The sequence below is a fragment of the Pristiophorus japonicus genome, unplaced genomic scaffold (assembly GCF_044704955.1).
Source record: "Pristiophorus japonicus isolate sPriJap1 unplaced genomic scaffold, sPriJap1.hap1 HAP1_SCAFFOLD_29, whole genome shotgun sequence".
Classification (NCBI taxonomy): Eukaryota; Metazoa; Chordata; class Chondrichthyes; family Pristiophoridae; genus Pristiophorus; species Pristiophorus japonicus.
Genome location: NW_027252668.1, coordinates 11,629,893 through 11,650,258, shown reverse-complemented (window position 1 = coordinate 11,650,258; position 20,366 = coordinate 11,629,893). Strand labels below are relative to the sequence as shown.

General features: G+C 46.8%; 2 non-coding genes across 2 annotated transcripts; both read left to right on the top strand.

Moving 5' to 3' along the window:
• The first annotated feature begins 2,988 nt into the window (after positions 1–2,988).
• trnae-cuc (transfer RNA glutamic acid (anticodon CUC)) lies at positions 2,989–3,060 on the top strand. Its single transcript has one exon. It is a non-coding gene; the product is annotated as a tRNA-Glu (tRNA).
• Positions 3,061–13,760: 10,700 nt separating this feature from the next.
• trnak-cuu (transfer RNA lysine (anticodon CUU)) lies at positions 13,761–13,833 on the top strand. Its single transcript has one exon. It is a non-coding gene; the product is annotated as a tRNA-Lys (tRNA).
• The last annotated feature ends 6,533 nt before the right edge of the window (positions 13,834–20,366 follow it).

Here is a 20,366-nt window from a genome sequence, read left to right as displayed (position 1 = left end):
TTTTATCTGTTTTTATGTTTTGCGCAAGTTTAATTTCGTAATCTATCTTTCCTTTCTTTATTGCTTTCTTATTCATTGTTTGCTGTCGTTTAACATTTTCCCAAACTTCTAGTTTCCCACTAACCTTGGCCACCTTATACGCATTGGTTTTTAATTTGATACTCTCCTTTATTTCCTTGGTTATCCACGGCAGGTTATCCCTTCTCTTACTACCCTTCTTTTTCAATGGAATATATTTTTGTTGTGCACTATGAAAGAGCTCCTTAAAAGTCCTCTGCTGTACCTCAATTGTGCCACCGTTTAGTCTGTGTTCCCAGTCTACTTTAGCCAATTCTGCCCTCATCACACTGTCGTCTCCTTTGTTTTCGCATTGTATGCTCGTTTGAGACATTACTTCCTCACCCTCAATCTTTATTACAAATTCAACCATACTGTGATTTCTCATTCCGAGAGGATCTTTTACTATGTGTTCGTTTATTATTCCTGTCTCATTGCACAGGACCAGATCTAAGATAGCTTGCTCCCTTTTAGGTTCTGTAACATATTGTTCTCAGAAACAATCCTGTATGCATTCTATGAATTCCTCCTCCAGGTTACCCCGTGCGATTTGATTTGACCAATCAATATGTAGGTTAAAATCCCCCAAGATTACTGCCGTTTCTTTTTCACATGCCTCCATTATTCCCTTGATTATTGCCCACCCCGCCGTCAAGTTATTATTTCGGCGCCGATAATCTACGCCCACCAGTGACTTTTTCCCCTTACTATCGCTAATCTCCACCCACAATGATTCAACATTTTGTTCATTAGAGCCAATATCATCTCACACAACTGCCCTGATATCATCCTTTATTAACAGAGCTACCCCACCTCCTTTCCCTTCTTGTCTATCTTTCCGAAATATCAGCTACCCCTATATGTTTAATTCTCAGTCTTCGCAACCCTGCAACCACGTTTCTGTAATGGCCACCAAATCATACCCATTTGTCATGATTTGTGCCGTCAGCTCAATAACTTTGTTTTGAATGCTGCATGCATTTAGGTAAAGTATTTAATACTAGTTTTTAATCCATGATTTTTAGTTTTGACCCCTCCTGCAGCCCCTTTATATTCATACATATTGTCCGTTCCTATTACCTTGTGGTTTACACTTACCCCAGTGCTACTCTGCTCTGTTGCCTCCTGCCTTTTGCAATCTTTCTTGGGGTCCTGTTTATCTGCGCTCTCACCCACTCTAACTAGCTCAGAGCCATCTCCTGCGTTCTGAATACCCTCGCATTGAGGCACCGAGCTTTCAGGCTTGCCTTTTTATTACACTTTGACACTTTATAATTTTGATGTACAGTGACCCTTTTTGGATTATGCCTTGGGTTTCTCTGCTTACACTTTTACTCATCTCCTTTCTGTCTTTTGTATCTGTCTCCATTTTGTTTCCCTCTGTCTCCCTGCATTGGTTCCCATCCCCCTGCCATATTAGTTTAACTCCTCCCCAATAGCACTAGCAAACACTCCCCCCTAGAACTTGGTTACGGACCTCCCCAGGTGCAGACCGTCTGGTTTGTACTGGTCCCACCTCCCCCAGAACCGGTTCCAATGCCCCAGGAATTTGAATCCCTCCCTGCTGCACCACTGCTCAAGCCACGTATTCATCTGAATTATCCTGTGATTCCTATTCTGACGAGCACGTGGCATTGGTAGCAATCCCGAGATTACTACTTTTGAGGTCCTACTTTTTAATTTAGCTACTCGCTCCTTAAATTCATCTCGAAGGACATCATCCCATTGTTTACCTAAATCTTTGGTACCAATGTACAACACTACAACTGGCTGTTCACCCTCCCTTTTCAGAATGTCCTGCACCCGCTAGGAGACATCCTTGACCTTGCACCAGGGAGGCAACATACTATCCTGGAGTCTCGGTTGCGGCCGCAGAAACGCCAATCTATTCCCCTTACAATCGAATCCCCTATACACTATCGCTGTCCCACTCATTTTCCTGCCCTTCTGTGCAGCAGAGCCAGCCATGGTGCCATGAACTTGTCTGCTGCTGCCCTCCCCTGATGAGTCATCCACCTCAACAGTACTCAATGTGAGGCCAACGTGATATCCGCTACACTGCAGCCCATCAAAAGGGCGATAAAGCACTGAATATAAAGGATGAGCTCACAAATATCAGGTGCAGTGCAGTCTGGTGAATGTAAAACCTCCTTTCTTATTCAGCAATGGCATGAATGGGAGTCAGACGCCACAAAGTTGAATTAAAGACACAAATACAAGCAACACTTGCAAATCTTTTCAGTGTAAAATTATTTCACTTTATTTGAAATGCTACTGCGTTGAATTTCAAAATACGCACGGTGGGATTTTATCTTCACTACTGATTGTATTTTGTGTGCACGGTAGGAATAACCGGTGCTGTTAAATTTGATAAAATTTGCCCCAGGTTCGTGGTGTCATCGGCAATGAAGATTTTTAACCAGACAGCGAAATACAGTGAGTAAAATGGGATATGGTTTTCGAGTTAAGATGCAAAGCACAAGACAAATGATTGAAGTATGGACTGTTCCTGAGTTAGCATTTGTTTGATTGTTCAAAAGAAGGTGAGGGGTTAATTTATGATGTTTTCCCGTGAAAGCAAAAGAAAAGTTTAAGAAGAAACCATACGGTGTCTGTCAGGTGAGCGCTGCTTGTGATACCAGGTGGGAATGGGCGGAGATTTTAAAGCCCCTTGTATTACAGCACCTTCATATAGACGAACATCTCCAGCTCAATGTGTAGGTCTCATGGTGCAACGGTAGTGTGTCTGACTCCAGATCAGAAGGTTGTGTGTTCAAATCACGTCGTGGTCACTTTGAATAAGTTGATGGCTCTCCAGCAGCAGGTGATTTGTGTGTCCTTTGTAACAGCCCGCAGAGCGCAGAGTCCTGTGTTGCAGAGCTGCTCGATGTGAACCTCGACAAAAGCTCTGCTTCTCTGTCCAAACCCGGTTCCTTGATGGTCTAATGGTTAGGATTTAGCACTCTCACTGCCGCGGCCCGGGTTCGATTCACGGTCAGGGAATTTGTACTTTTAATTCAAAACTATATAAAAAATAGCTTATCTATTCTACACATCTTTATGCATCTCCTGTGTAAAAAAAAAGAAGCATTGATTTAAACATCATTAATTAATTCATAAAATTCTATTGTCATATGATATATTTTGCTCTGAGCATATGAGGAACTTTTGTGCCGATGCCGTTGGGTTTAATTCTGGTAATCTGGTGCTGAAAGTGGAGATGTTTCCGCAGTGTACCGCAAATCATAGACACCATCAGGGGCAGTCTCTCGGGATCGAGGAAGACTTGCTTCCATCCCAAAGTGAGTACTTTGATGGCTGAACAGTCCGATAGGAGAGCCACAGACCCTGTTACAGGTGGGACAGACATACATCGATGGAAGGGGTCGGTGGGACTGGTTTACCGCGTGCTCCTTCCGCTGCCTGCGCTTGGTCTCTTCATGCTCCTTGCGTCGAGACTCAAGGAGCTCAACGCCGTCCCGGATGGACTTTCTCCACCTCACGCGGTCTGCGGCCAGGGTCTCCCAGGTGTCAGTGCTGATGTCGCACTTTACCAGGGAGGCTTTGAGGGTGTCCTTGTCAAGTTTCCGCTGGACTCCTTTGGCTCGTTTACCCTGAAGGAGCTAATCATAAACACGTAAGGATTCGGGGCCGGAGTTGGCCATTCGTCCCCTCGAGCCTGGATCACCATTCAAGAAGATCCTGGCAGTTCTTCAACAGCAAGTTTCAACATCTGGGGCGGAGCCAACAGGCGCCGGGCTGCAATGAGTGATAAAAACCTGTGTTGGACAGGAGCCTGGCAAGCTCAGTCGGTGCAACATGAGAGTCTTAATCTCAGGGTCGTGGGTTCGAGCCCCACGTTGGGCGATTGTATTCCTTTTTATTTAATGTTGCTTTCATGGAAAACCTCTGACCGAAACGGCACAAAACAAAAATGTTTCTTTCAAAGTCATTAAACTCCGAAATTTCCGCGCCCCACGAATCTCCTGAATCAAATGCCTCTAGTTTTGCCGACTCAATCCATGTCCCTTTGCAATGTTGTGCTCCCACCCACACCATGAAATGTGCCACTAACTTATCGAATCATGGAATGGTAACAGCACGAAAGGCCATTCGGCCAATGGAGGCCGCGCCGACTCTCAGCGAGTCCCACTCCCCCACCCTTTCTACGTTGCTCTGCAATTGTTTTTCCTTCAGACCCTTATCCAACTCCCGTCTGAAAGATAAGATTGAATCTGCCTCCACCGCCCTTTCAAGCCGTGCATTCCAGCTCTTGAAGTATCGGCCAGCTGTGTAGGTTAACGCTCTGGTTATATACCGAAGGTTACTTTAACTGTAGTGTCGTTGTTATCACGTTTGCCTTGCACATGAAAGGTTCCTGGTTCGAGCCCGGGTGGAAACATTATTTTGGAGACTATTTTTGCTGTGAAATAAATTGAACAAAAGTCGCCCCAGGTTCCTTGTCGCATGAGCACTGAACTTTTTAAACCAGTCTCCAACATACAGAGTGAGTAAAATAAGATAGGGGAGAAAACTTCATCAATGATTCAAAATCCTTAAATAATTAAAGTTCAGTCATTGAAGTTTCCACTGTCCCTCAGTAGCAATTCTACAAAACAACGCTGTCGGTTAATGAGTGGGGAATAAAACAAATAAACTTCATCCATCCCCATCCCCCGACACACATTTTAATTAGTTGTATGTCATTATTTTAAAGATTTTGAATGAAATAGTTACTTTCTGAATCCGGGCTCCCTCTGTGAGCACCGCACCACGAAACGAGCAGGAAACACATTAAAGAGTTTACCACAATTGCTGACATTTCTTAGCTTCTTTTCTTGTGTTTTTTCAGCTCTTCCACCTTTTCAGCTCCTGACAGCGGACATTGCTGTGATTAAACCTGAACACAATGCAATGTCTGTCTCACTGTTTCCCCGGTGTCAGGCAGAGATACGCCTGCTGCCCTCATTTATTTCATGTGACAGGACACAAAAGTTCAAAATCAAACTGCAGGTGGCCAGGCACCGCACTCAATAGGCAGGATGGCCGAACGGTCCAAGGTTCTGTGTTCAAGTCACTGTCTCCTCTGGAGATGTGGGTTCATGTCCCACTTCTGATATTATTTTTGAACCAAAAAATAATGTGCGATAAAATGGAACAAGAGCAGTCCGAGGTGCATTGTCACATGATGCACCCCACCTCGGACCCGGACCAAAGCTCCCCGACACCGAGCACAGGCTCAGGAAAACCCCGGGGGAGAGGATATCCTGGTCACTGGGCCTTCCAATCACACTGAACAAGTGCCCGGTCTGAAACTTTCCAAAGGAATAACTTGTAAATTAAAGCTTCCAGCAGTCAGGATGGCCAAGCGGTCTAAGGTGCTGTGTTCAGGTCACAGTCTCCGCTGGAAGTGTGGGTTCAAATCCCACTCCTGACATTCAGTGTTTTTAATTTCAAACTCATTTGTTTGGACACCACTCTGAAGTGCTTTGGGACATCCATTGAACTTCATAAAGTGACGCCACTTCAATTGCAAATAATGATATCAAAGTTACTTCTCAAACTGGGAACCGATCCTGGTTGGCTGTAGCGAAAGGAATGGTTTTGTGAAGCATTGAAATGCGCCCTCTAAATATCTCGCACTGTTCATTTAAAAATACGGTTATAATTTGTTTCAGTGCAAAAGAAGGCAGCCTCGAAGGGCCAAATGGCCGACTCCTGCTCCTGGTTCTTGTGTTCTTATACAGAGCACAGAATAAATGATTACATGATCAACTCTCCCTCAGTTTGCATTTCTTTCATTGTGCAAAAGAAGATTATGGGTTCATTAATGATGTTTTCCTGGGAAAGCACCATAAAAGTTAAAGGAAAATAATTCCCCCAACATGGGGCTCCAACCCATGACCCGGAGATTAAGAGTCTTATACTCGACCAACTGAGCTAGCCGGGCCTGCTTAAATTGCATCTTCCTGTCGCTGATTGCTGCCAGGCGCCTGTTGGCATCGCCCCGTGGGTTTATCTCGAGCTTCAAATCACAAAACCGGTTCTCCTGAATTTCAAGGCTTGTACGGAGATCAATCATCAAAAGCCGTGTCATTAACTACAGCTGGGCCGTCAATTTTCTGATCGCAAAGTCCTTTCAGTCCTTGTCAATATTTCTTGTCTATTTGACGGTGATTCCCGATTCTGTCGGTCTCTCTGGCTCTTTAATCTGTGTGTGGTCACCTGCAGGTTGATTCCCGATGAATGCCTGTGTTTGTGTCTTCAACACCAATGGATAATGTTTCTTATATATTTCTTACGTTCTCTCCAATGCCTTGATATCCTTCCTAAATAGTGGTGCTCAGAACTGTAAACAGTTCTCCAACTGAGGCCTAAACCGGGATTGAAAAGGTATGGTAGAACTTCCTCGCTGGGGTCCTCTATTTCACTACATTTCAAGCCAAGGGCCCTGTATTCTTTTTAAACAACTTAGCAACTTTTCTACCCAGCTTCAAAGATTTCTGTGTGTAAATGACTCTACCTTCTGCTTCCCTTTTAACACAATACCATTTAGTTTATATTTTCTCATATCACCTCCCTTTGTTTCCCAGACCTTGCACACAGGTACAGGAGGAGGCCCATTCAGCCTCTTGAGCCTCTAACACAGGAACAGGAGGAGGCCCATTCAGCCCCTCGAGCCCGTTACACAGGAACAGGAGTAGGCCCATTCAGCCCCTCGAGCCTGTTACACAGGAACAGGAGTAGGCCCACTCAGCCCTACGAGCCTGTTGCACAGGAACAGGAGTAGGCCCATTCAGCCCCTTGAGCCTGTTACACAGGAACAGGAGTAGGCCCATTCAGCCCATTGAGCCTGTTACACAGGAACAGGAGTAGGCCCATTCAGTCCCTCGAGCCTGTTGCACAGGAACAGGAGGAGGCCCATTCAATCCCTTGAGCCTGTTACACAGGAACAGGAGTAGGCCCATTCTCCCCGTCGAGCCTGTTGCACAGGAACAGGAGGAGGCCGATTCAGCCCCTCGTGCCAGATACACAGGAACAGGAGGAGTCCCATTCAGCCCGTCGAGCCGGTTCCGCCATTCAATGAGATCATGGTTGATCTGTGAGCAAACACCATATACTCACCTTTGGCCAATATTCCTGAATACCTTTGGTCAAAATGCGATTTAAAATGAACAACTGACCCAGCACCAACTGCCCTTTGCAGAAGGGAGTTCCAAACCTCTCCCACCCTGTGTGTTCTGGAATGTTTTCCGAATTTCACTCCTGAAACATCTCGCTCTAATATTTAGACTATGGCCACTAGTCTGGGACTCCCCAACCAGCGGGAACCATTTCTCTCTATCTACTCTATCTGTTCCCTTATTATCTTGAAAATTTTGATCAAATCAGTGCTCGACCCTCTAATTTCCAGTGGGTGTAATCTCATATCTTAATTTAAACCTTGTAATCCAGGTATCATTCTGGGAAACCGACACAGTGCTCCCTCCAAAGCCAATATAGCCTTCCTAAGGCAAGGTCATTGAAAACTGAATCAAGGGACGGGTCTTACGAGATTTAATCTGATGGTTTCCAGCAGGCATTTGGTAAAGTCCCACACATCATCATGATCATCAACATAGGCGGGTCCTCGACCGAGGAAGGCTTAATTCCAGATGGATTCACAGGTGTTTCAATGAAGGACCCGATGTTTCAGTCCTGAACTCCAATCAAAGGGTGGAAGATGCCTGTGGGTGGATTGTTTTAACGTGGTGTGACCATTGCACACCAGCCACCACACGGGATTGACAGCGCGAGGCCTTGGTCCAGTGGCAAGGGTTAACGAGGACGGCTGGAGACCTGCTGTGCTGCAAATCATCAAAACCCAGGTCGCTGTTTGGTGCGTGGGCAGGAACATCGGCGGGACCCAGGTACAACGGAGGAGCGGGAAGGCCAGTGTGGAGGAACGGTGAGAGATCGTGGTGGAGAAGCGGTGAGAGATCGTGGTGGAGGAACGGTGAGAGGTCCTAGTCGAGGAACGGCGAGAGATCATGATGGAGGAACGGTGAGAGATCGTAGCGGAGGAGTGACGAGAGACCGTGGTGGAGGAGCGGTGATAGGTCGTGGTTGAGGAACGGTGAGAGATCGTGGTGGTGGAACGGTGAGAGGTCGTGGTGGAGGAGTGAAGAGAGATCGTGGTGGAGGAACGGTGAGAGATCGCGGTCGAGGAACGGTGAGAGGTCGTGGTGGAGGAACGGTGAGAGATCATGTCGGAGGAATGGTGAGAGATCGTGGTGAAGGAGCGGTGATAGGTCGTGATGGAGGAACTGTGAGAGATCGTGGTGGAGGAACTGTGAGAGATCGTGGCGGAGGAACGGTGAGAGATCATGGTGCAGGAACGGGGAGAGATCGTGGTGCAGGAACGGTGAGAGATCGTGCTGAAGGAACAGTGAGAGATGGTGGTGGAGGAACGGTGAGAGATCGTGGTGAAGGAACGGTGAGAGATCGTGTCGGAGGTGCGGCGAAGGTTAAACACAAGGGATGATGGCAGAAATCAAAGTTGAGGCAACGCATGTGTTGTGTATCTGTAAAGCATGAACTCCTATGTTCCGCCACCTGGGAGCTCATCCCCTGAAGTTCGAAGGGATCCCAGCACCACTTGGGAGCACTGTATATAAGCCGGCCCCTAAAACCAGTTCCTCACTCTGGAGTGTCTTATGAAAGACTGAGGTCACTGTTACTTTAACCTCCCATGTGCAGCATCATCTGCGTTAGGAACACAATAACTGGCGACGAGTATATGAATCCAGCACAAAGTTGCAGCAAACTGTGGGCATCCTGGCAAAGTTCTCGAAAGGTGAGGACTGGGAATCCTATGTCGAATGGCTAAACCAGTACTTTGTAGCCAACGAGCTGGACGGAGAAGGAAGTGCTGCAAAAAGGAGAGTTGTCCTCCTCACAGTCTGTGGGGCTCAGACATACAGTCTCATGAAGAATCTTCTGGCTCCGGTGAAACCCACAGATAAATCGTATGAGGAGCAGTGTATACTGGTTCGGGAGCATCTTAACACGAGGGAGTGCGTGCTATGGCGAGGTATCGGTTCTCCACGTGCCCGCGATCTGAAGGTCAGGAAGTGGCGAGCTACATCGCCGAGCTAAGGCGACTCGCAGGATAATGTGACTTTGATCGCGACCTGGATCAAATGTCAGAGACTGTTTTGTACTGGGCATTGGCCACGAGACCATCCTATGAAAACCTTTGGCTGTAGAGACACCGACCCTCAGTAAGGCCATTGCGATAACACAGGCATTTATGTCCACCAGTGATAACACCAAACAAATCTCTCAGCACACAAGTGCTAGCAATGTTCATAAATTAAATGGAACTGTGTTTGTGAGCAGAAATGTACAGGGTAGAACCCACGAGTCTGCAACTGCCAGCAGGCCTCAGGTGGCCCAGATGACTCAGAGTCCTCAACAAGGATGAGTGCAAGGCAATTCACACCTTGTTGGTGTATTGCAGGCTTCCAATCAGCCTATTCATGCCGCTTCAAAGCGTATGCTTGCAAGAGCTGTGGAACAATGGGGCTTCTCTAACGAGCTTGCGATTGAGCTGCAAGCTATGCAAAAGCTGCTACCCACCATGTGGCAGAGGAAGATCGGTCTATGGTGGATCAAAGCAATTTCGAGCCTCAGAGAGAGAGGAGGCAGATGCTGAAGTACACGGGGTGCACACATTTTCGACGAAATGTCCACCTATAATGCGAAATGTAAAATTGAATTGCTAACCCCTAACCATGGAACTGGACACTGGCGCTAGCCAATCCATCGTGAGTAAAAAGATGTTTGAGAGAGTGTGGTTCAACAAGGCATTCAGACCAGCCCGAAGCCCCATCCACACGAAACTGAGAATGTACACCAAAGAGCTTATCACTGTCCTGGGCAGCGCCATGGTCAAGGTTAGCTACGAGTGCACGGTGCACGAACTGCCACTCTGGATTGTCCCGGGCGATGGCCCCACACTGCTTGGAAGGAGCTGGTGGGGAAAATCCGCTGGAACTGGGATACCATCAGAACGCTTTCACATGTCGATGAGGCCTTATGTACCCAGGTTCTGAACAAATTTCCTTCCCTTTCTGAGCCAGGCATTGGAAACTTTTCCGGGGAGAAGGTGCGGATCCACTTGGTCCCAGAGGCACGACCCATTCACCACAAGGCGCGAGCGGTAGCTGACATGATGAGGAGAGAGGGGAAATCGAGCTGGACAGGCTGCAACACAAGGGCATCATCTCCCCAGTGGAATTCAGCGAGTGGGCCAACCCGATTGTGCCAGTACGCAATAGTGATGGCACGGTCAGGGCTTGCGGCGATTATAAAGTAAATATTAATCGTTTCTCGCTATAGGACCAATACCCGCTACCTAAGACAGACGACCTATTTGGCGCGCTGGCAGGAGGAAAGTCGTTCACCAAGCTTGACCTGACTTCGGCCTACATGACGCAGGAGCTGGAGGATTCTTTGAAGGGCCTCACCTGCATCAACACGCAAAAGGGACTGTTCAGCGACAACAGATGCCCGTTTGGAATTCAGTCGGCTGCAGCTACCTTCCAGAGAAACATGGAGAGCCTACTCAAGTCGGTACCACACGCGGTGGTCTTTCAGGATGACATATTGGTTATGGGTCTGGAAACCGCCGAACACATACAAAACCTGGAGGAGGTTCTCCAGTGACTGGATCGCGTAGGGCTGCGGCTGAAGAGGTGGAAATGCATCTTCATGACAACAGAAGTGGAGATTTTGGGGAGAAAGATCACGGCGGATGGCATTCGGCCCACAGACGCTAAGACAGATGCTATCATGAACGCGCCCAGGCCACAGAACGTCACGGAGCTGTGGTCGTTCCTTGGACTCCTCAACTATTTTGGTAACTTCCTACAGGGGTTAAGCACCTTTTAGAGCCTCTACATGTGTTATTGCACAATGGTGAGAACTGGGTATGGGGCAAAAAAACAAGTATTTGCTTTTGACAAAGCCAGCATCCTTTTATGCTCCAACAAGCTGCTTGTATTGTATAACCCGTGTAAAAGACTTGTGCTAGCAAATGACGTATCGTCGTACGGAGTCGGGTGTTTATTACAACAAGCTAACATTGCGGGGAAGTTGCAACCTGTCGCCTATGCTTCCAGGAGTTTGTCTTAGGCCGAGAGGGCCTACAGCATGATTGAGAAAGAGGCATTAGCGTGTGTGTTCGGGGTAAAGAAAATGCATCAGTTTCTGTTTGGTCTCAAATTTGAGCTGGAAACCGATCACATGCCCCTCACATCTCTTTTCGCTGAAGACAAGGGGATAAATACTAATGCCTCAGCCCGCATACAAAGGTGGGCACTCGCGTTCTCAGCGTATAACTAGACAATCCACCACAGGCCAGGCACTGAGAATGGTGCGGATGATCTGTCGGCTACCATTGCCGACCACGGGGGTGGACATGGCGCAGCCTGCAAACTTGTTGATGGGGGCGCAGCCCCTGACTTGTTGATGGTCATGGAAGCGTTTGGAAATGATAAATCACCTGTTACGGCCCGCCAGATTAGGACTTGGACCAGCCAAGATCCTCTGCTGTCTCTAGTAAAAAACTGTGTATTGCATGGGAGCTGGGACAGAATCCCCGTTGAAATACAAGAGCCAATCAAGCCGTGCCAGCGGCGAAAGGACTAGCTGTCCAGTCAAGCAGACTGCCTGTTGTGGCGTAACCGCGTAGTGCTGCCAAAAAAGGGCAGGGAGACGTTCATCTCGAATCTCCACAGCACACACCCGGGTATAGTAATGATGAAAGCGATAGCGAGATACCACATGTGCTGGCCCGCTATCGACTCTGACTTAGAGTCCTGTGTACGGCAATGCAGTGTATGTGCTCAGTTGAGCAACGCGTCCACAGAGGCACCACCAAGTTTGTGGTCCTGGCCTCCAGACCAGCGTCGAGGATCCATGTCAGCTATGCAGGCCCATTTCTTGGTAAAATGTTCCTGGTGGTGGTGGATGCTTTTTCAAAATGGTTGAATGTGAAATAATGTCGGGAAGCACTGCCACCGACACCATTGAAAGCCTGAGGGCCATGTTTGCCATCCACGGCATGCGTGACATACTGGTCAGTGCCAACGGGTCATGCTTCACCCGTGCCAAATTTAAAGAATTCATGACCCGCAATGGGATCAAACATATCACCTCAGCCCCGTTTAAACCAGCCTCCAATGGGCAGGCAGAGCGGGCAGCGCAAACAATCAAACAGAGCCTCAAAGGAGTCGCAGAAGGCTCACTCCTAACCCGCCTGTCCCGAGTACTGCTCAGCTATAGCACGAGACCCCACTCGCTCACAGGGGTGCCCCCGGCTGAGCTACTCATGAAAAGGACACTTAAAAGCAGACTCTCGCTGGTCCACCCCAACTTGCATGATCAGATAGAGAGCAGGCGTCAGCAACAAAATGTAAATGATGGTCACGCCGCTGTGTCACGGGATATTGATCTGAATGACCATGTGTATGTGCTAAACTATGGACATGGTCCCAAGTGGATCGCGGGCACGATGATCGCTAAAGAAGGGAGTAGGGTGTTTGTCGTCAAACTAGACAATGGACAAATTTGCAGAAAGCACCTGGACCAAACGAGGCTGTGGTTCACAGGATGCCCTGAACAACCCACAGCAGACAAGATCTTTTTCGAACCCGCAACACACACCCAAAGGATCAACGACACCACCACGGAACAGGAAATCGAACCCATCACACCCAACAGCCCAGCAAGGCCAGACTCACCCAGCAGCCCTGCAGGGCCAACAACACGCCAGCCCAGCGAGGGCACAGCCAACACACCAGAACAGACATTTGTACCGAGGCGGTCCACCAGGGAAAGAAAGGCTCCTGACCGCCTCACCTTGTAAAAAGTTTTCACTTTGATTTGGCGGGGGAGTGATGTTGTGTCTCTGTAAAGCATGCACTCCCATGTTCCACCACCAGGGAGCGCATCCCCTGAAGTTCCAAGGGATCCCAAGAGACTGTTGGATGCTCTAGTTACAAGTCTTACTCTGGAAAGTTTCAGACCGGGCACTTGTTCAGTGTTGCTGGAAGGCCCAGTGACCGGGATAACCTCTACCCGGGGTTTTCCTCAGCCTGTGCTCGGTGTACGGGAAGCTTTGGTCCGGGTCCGAGATAGTTTGCATCATGTGACAATGTAACCCGGACAGCTCTTGTTCCATTTTATCGTCCACAAGTTTTCACTTCAAAAATGTTTCCGCCAACAGGCGCTCAAACCCTCTCTCTGCAAAACGTTCCTTTCACAAACATTTCTCTGACCGGAACTGCACCAAACAACAATGTTCCTTTCAAAGTCATTAAACTCCCCAATTTACACGTCCACAATTTTAAGGACAAGGACTGAAAGCGCATTGCGATCATAAAATTGGCGGACCCCCTGTGGTTAATGACAAAGCTTTTGATGGTTGATCTCCGTACACACCTTGGAATTCAGGAGAACCTGTTTCGTGGTTTGAAGTTCGAGATAAACCCACGGGGTGGAGCCAACAGGCGCCTGGCAGCAATCAGCGACAGGAAGATGCAACTTCAGCAGGCCCGGCTATCAATGGCATTGCCATCGCCGATCCCCCGCCATCAACAGCCTGCGATCACCATTGACCCCTAACTGAAGGGAATTGACAGAAGTGATGTTGCGAAGCCCGGCTAGCTAAGTCGGTAAAACATGAGGTTCTTAATCTCAGGGTCATGGGTTCGAGCCCCATCTCGGGCGAATTATTTTCCTTAAAATTCTATGTTGCTTTCACGGGAATTAATCTTCGTTTGCACAATGAAAGAAATGCTAACAGTTTTGGTCTCCATATTTAAGGAGGGATATACTTACATTGTAGGCAGTTCAGACAAGGTTCACTAGGATGCAGGAAGATTGTTCCCGATGAAAAGTTGGCAAAAATAATTAAAGTCTGTGAGATACTCAATCATTATTTCAATCATTAATCCACCCACAACATTTGAGATGCAACATGGATCCATAGCTTTGTCAAGCCCAGCGAGCTCAATTGGTCAAACATAAAACTCTTAATCGCAGGATTGGGGATTTGAGCCCCACGATGGGAAAATAGCTTTTGTTGCAAGCCAGTAATGACATGGACTCTTTCACTAATCCACCCAAACTTGCAGTAACACAGTCCCGCCTAAAGAATGAGGAATTGTGGGTGACTACATGTTGATCAGCAGAGAACTTCCTCCTCTCCGATTCCACTAAGGCTTAGCCTCCCACGATCACCTCTCGACAGTACAGGCTGCTGTCCAGATCGATTATACAGAGGCTTGGAATACAAGAGCAGGGAGGTTTATCTTGAACTGTTAGGCCACAGCTAGAGTACTGCATGCAGTTCTGGTCACCACATTACAGCAAGGACTTGATTGCACTGGAGAGGGTACAGAGGAAGTTTATGAGGATATTGCCGGGACTGGAGAATTTTAGCTCTGAGCGGAGATTGGATAGGCTGGGTTTGTTTTCCTTTGAACAGAGGATGCTGAGGGGAGACCTGATTGAGGTGTATAACATTATGAAGAGCCTGGATAGAGTGGACAGGAAGGACCTGTTTCCGTTGGAAAAGGAGTCAACAAACAGGGGGCACAGATTTAAAGTAATTTGTCGAAGGTTTAGAGGGGATTCGAGGGGAAATCACTGGACTCTCTGCCTGAAAGGGTGGTAGAGGCAGAAACACTCAGCACATTTAAAAAGTACTTGGATGTGCACCTGAAGTGTCGTAACCTAGAGGGCTACGGACCGAGAGCTGGAAAGTGGGACTGGGCTGGGGAACTGTTTGTCGGCTGGCACGGACAAGATGAGCCGAATGGCCTCCTTCCGTGCTGTAAATTACTCTGATTCCATGATGAGCAATTAACATTTTAAACCAGTCTCCTAAAACACAGAGTGAGTAAAGTCAGATAGGGGTTAAAATTCCTCAAGGGACACACAGGGTAAGATAAAGGAAAAAGGGAAGCTTAGGACAGATAGCGAGAACTCGACACTGCAGAAACTCGAGAGGAGTATAAAAAGAGCAGGCGTGCAGGATCAGAACAGCCACGATATTATTGGGTGGTGCAGCAGGCTCGAGGGGCCGAATGGCCGACTCTTGCTCCTTACGTACTTATGTTAATTGTTGAATCATTTCCCATTGCACGCACTTTACTTGAGGTGTCTGATTCAGAATGTTCATTGTAACATGTAATGAACATGTAACAGTGTAATATCTCCAAGTTTGCAGATCACACTAACTGGGTGGCGGTGTGAGCTGTGAGGGGGACGCTAAGTGGCTGCAGGGTGACTTGGACAGGTTAGGCAGGCGAGTGGGCAAATGCATGGCAGATGCAGTATAATGTGGATAAATATGAGGTTATCCACTTTGGGGGCAAAAACACTAGGGCAGAATATTATCTGAATGGCGGCAGATTAGGAAAAGGGGCGGTGCAACAAGATCTGGGTGTCATGGTTCATCAGTCATTGAAAGTTGGCATGCAGGTACAGCAGGCGACGAAGAAGGCAAATGGTATGTTGGCATTCATAGCGAGGGGATTTCAGCATAGGAGCAGGGAGGTCTTACTGCAGTTGTACAGGGCCTTGGTGAGACCCCACCTGGAATATTGTGTGCAGTTTTGGTCTCCTAATCTGAGGAAGGACGTTCTTGCTATTGAGGGTGTGCAACGAAGGTTCACCAGACTGATTCCCGGGATGGCAGTACTGACATATGAGGAGAGACTGGATCAACTGGGCCTGTATTCACTGGAGTTTAGAAGGATGAAAGGGGATCTCATAGAAACATTTAAAATATGGACGGGACGGGACTTGTTAGATGCAGGAAGAATGTTCCCGATGTTGGGGATGTCCAGAACCAGGGGACACAGTCTAAGGATAAGGGGCAAGCCGGACTGACATAAGGAGGAGAGACTGGACCAACTGAGCCTTTATACATTGGAATTTAGAAGGATGATCGGGGATCTCATAGAAACATTTAAAATTCTGATGGGACTGGTTAGTGCCAACTTCAGCTCAGCCGTTACTTCGTAAAACCAACTTTGTGAAAAGTTTGAATTTGTCTTAATGTAGTCGCTGCCTGGTGCTTTTGTTGTCATTTTCAATCTCCTTCTTTCACACTGAAACAAATGGTAACCCTATTTGTATATTAGGAATGCGAGATTTTTAGAAAGCATATTTAAATGCTTCACAAAAACATTCTGATCACGACAGCTACCGGGGTTCGATTCCCAGAGAAGTAATTTTGCAACCACCGTTTTTAATTAAAGTGAAGTAATTTAACTAAATTTCACAATTGACCCAAAGCACTTCAGAGTGGTGTCAAAACAAATGAGTTGGTAATTAGAAATAAGGAATGTCAGAAGTTGGATTTGAGTTTCTGGGATGGAGCATAAATAACCCTCTGTGCACTGGAACTGGGAAGGGTGAATAATGAATGAATTGTTTCCGCGTTGAAAGGCGGCTTGTATCTGTTGGTATTAACCGATAGCATTGTTTAGCAGAATGAAAGAAATGGTAACATGATCACTGAGGGACAGTCGAAACTTCAACTACTTAATTTGTGAAACTTAACATTGAGGAAGTTTTATTCCCTTTCTAATTTTATACACTCTGTATTTCAGGAGACTGGTTTTAAATGTTCATTGCTCATCATGGAATCAGAGAAGTTTACAGCACGGAAGGAGGTCATTGTCACATGAACAATGAACATTTAAAACCAGTTTTTTTTTTTCAGAAACAATGTTTCCACCCGGGCTTGAACCGGGGACTTTTAACGTGTGAGGCGAATGTGATAACCGCTACACTACAGAAATTTATGCTTATTTCTATGCCCAGAGAGAAGTGTTCAGCAGCAAGCTGAAATACTCAATCCCTCTCTCTGCAAAAAGTTCCTTCCACAACATTTCTCTGACCGGAACTGCACCAAACAAAAATATTCCTTTCAATTGTGCAAATTATTTTCGTTTAACTTTTAGTTTGCTTTCATGGGATAACATCGTTAATGAATCGATAATCTTCTTTTGCACAATGAAAGAAATGCTAACTGAGGGAAAGTCAGTCAGTCAATAATTGGTTCTGTGCTCTGCATGTTGGTAATGCAGCGAAGATGATCCAAAGATCGGTGGGAAAGCAAGCTGTGAGGAGGACAAAAACAATCTACAAAGCGATATCGATAGGCTCAGTGACTGGGCAGTAATTTGTCAGATGGAGTACTATGTGGGAAATATGAGGTTATCCACTGTGGTCGGGATAATAGTCAGGCCATCCTGACTATTCAGTGCTGTGTGTAGCCACCTGCAGGTTGATTTTGAACTTTTGTGTCCTGTCACATGAAATAAATGAGGGCAGCAAGCGTATCACTGCCTGACACCGGGGAAATAGTGAGACATACCTTGGAGCAAGGGTCTGGTTATTGCCAAACAGCAAAGGAAATAATAATTCTGGAAAAAAAATGTCTGAAAGAACAGTGACCCCGACCTGATTTGAACAAACAATTTTCGGATTCAGAGTCAGACACACTACCGTTTCGCCACGAGGCCTACATAGGATGCTGGAGATGTTCGTCGAAATGAAGATTCTGCAATACAAGGGGCTTGGAAATCAGGAGAACCTGTTTCGAGGTTCGAAGTTCGAGATAAACCCATGGTGCGGAGCCAACAGGCCCCTGGAAGCCATCAGCGACAGGAAGATGCTACTTAAGCAGTACTGGCTAGCTCAGTCAGTCGAGTATGAAACTCTTAATCTCAGGGTTGTGAATTCAAGCCCCACGTTGGCCGATTTATTTTCCTTAACGTTTTATGTTGCTTTCAAAGGAAAACATCATTAATTAACGCATAAATTCTTTTGCACAATGAAAGAAATGCGAACTGAGGGAGAGTTGATCATTTAATCATTTGTTCTGTGCTCTGTATAAGAACACAAGACCAGGAGCAGGAGTCGGCCATTTGGCACTTCGAGCCTGCCTTCTTTTGCACTGAAACAAATTATAACCGTGTTTTTAAATTAGCAGTGCGAGATATTTAGAGGGCACCTTTCAATGCTTCACAAAATCATTCAATTCGTTACAGCCACCCGGGATCGATTCCCGGTTTGGGAACTAAATTTGATATCACTGTTTGTCATTGAAGTGGGGTCATTTTATTAAGTTCGATGGATGTCCATAAGCACTTGAGAGTGGTGTCCAAACAAATGAGTTTGTAATTAAAAACACTGAATTTCAAGAGTGGGATTAGAACCCACGCCTCCAAAGGAGACTGCGATCTGAACGCAGCGCCTTCGACCACTCGGCCATTCTGACTGCTGGATGTCCCAGTTGCAAGTTATTACACTGGAAAGTTTCAGAACGGGCACTTGTTCAGTGTTGCTGGAAGGCCCAGTGACCGGGATATCCTCGCCCCTGGGGTTTTCCTGAGCCTGTGCTCGGTGTACGGTGGAGCTTTGGCACGGGTCCGAGGTAGCTGCCATGTGTAGGCTGCTTGCTGGCATCAGGTGGTCTCTTACTAGTGTGCTCAATTCTTCAAACGACTTGTTTGCTGGTTTCTCGGGTGCCAGCAGGTCCTTCATTAAATCCTATGTTTTCGAGCCACAGCTGCTCAAGAGATGGGCTCTTCTCGTGTCTGCCTTATTGTCGTCTAACCAGTCTTTGGTTACAAAGCTTTGCTGGAGCCTTTCTATAAAGTCCTCCCAATTATCTCCAGCATTGTATTTTTCATCTGAGCCGTTGGTCGCCATTCTGTGGATTCTGTAATCCCATTACTCGTCGCCACTGTAAAGTCCTGACCCTGTAGTACAGACTCACACGAGGCACATACTGAAGGCAAGGTCACTCAGGACCTGCACCTATATTACACAGCTCTCGAATGGCACATTTGCCTGAGACCTGTCCTTATATACCTGTCTGGGAAAGGGATCCAGTGTCTCCTGCAAATGCACCCCTGGTGGTAAGGTAAGCTTGTGGTTACAGGTCATCTCTGGTTACAGTCATGTATGGCATGGTAAGATACAGTTATGTGCAGTAGTGTGAGATACATGAAAGTATTGGTATTCATGGTGATTACAGCAATTATTAATCGTCTCACAGTCCTCAATTATTTTTATGCGATGAATTGATCGAGGATTGAAACCAGATTAGTGCGCCAGATCTTAACCCCTCGACCACCAGGGAACAGTTACGATACATGTCGATATATTTATATATATTTATATATGAACCTGAATGTCAACGGCTTCCTCCCGAGACCTCGTGGTGGAACGGTAGTGTGTCTATCTTTGAGTGAGAGAAATTTTTCCACAGTGACAACCATTTCATCTTTTGTACCCTTTTAAACACTAGAAACTGTGTCAGGGGAATAAATAGAGAAACCAAAGCACAGGGATATAGACAAGAGGAAGAGAGAAGGGGAAAGATATTGCCCCCACCCAGAACTAATGCAGAAACCCCTCTGCTACGCTCGGGGTGACCACCCACAGCCAGGATACACTAACGTCCCAACTGCTCATTGACTGTCGGAGATGGACCGTGCAGTGCTTCAGAAGACAGGTCGAAAAAGCGAAGTCACTGATTCCGTCTCATGTGCTCCTCCGATCAAGAACAGCAACACACTAAAAATGCTTCAATAATGGTTGCACCTTATATTCACATTTGTTAAACAGTTGGCTCTTTGGTCTAGGGGTATGATTCTCGCTATGGGGTTGTTACTTGAAATTTGCGAGAGGTCCCGGGTTTACATCCTGTACGAGCCCTCAGTTTACCCAAGAATTTTGAAATTGAATCGAACTTTTGCAAAGAAGGACTTGCATTTATGCAACACCTTTCAGGAACTCATGACGCCCCAAAGCGCTTTACAGCCGTTGAGTTATGTTTGAAGTGTTGTCGTGTGGGGAAAGATGTGACCAAATCACCCCACACGAACCGCAACTCTTTGCGAAGGAGTTCGGTGCAAATAATCAGGTGCCTCAGGGACTTGGACTTTCTATGAATGAGTTTTGCTTGTACCTGCATTCAAGCTTGAAACAGTAGCTGGGCTTCCATCTCACGGGAGCAGCGTGTAGCGGATACTGAGTAGGTGACCAGTTGATGTGCGCCGCTTTCAATCTTTGAAATTTCACCAAACAAAGAAACGGTGCATCCAACTGTCCCTGTAAGCGGCGGATTGAAGGGATTGGTGCCACAAACAGAGCTGGAATACGCGCAGTGCAGGAATAGGGTCCGCAACATTAAATGTCAGAGTTATTAAGCAGACAATAATTATGCTTACACT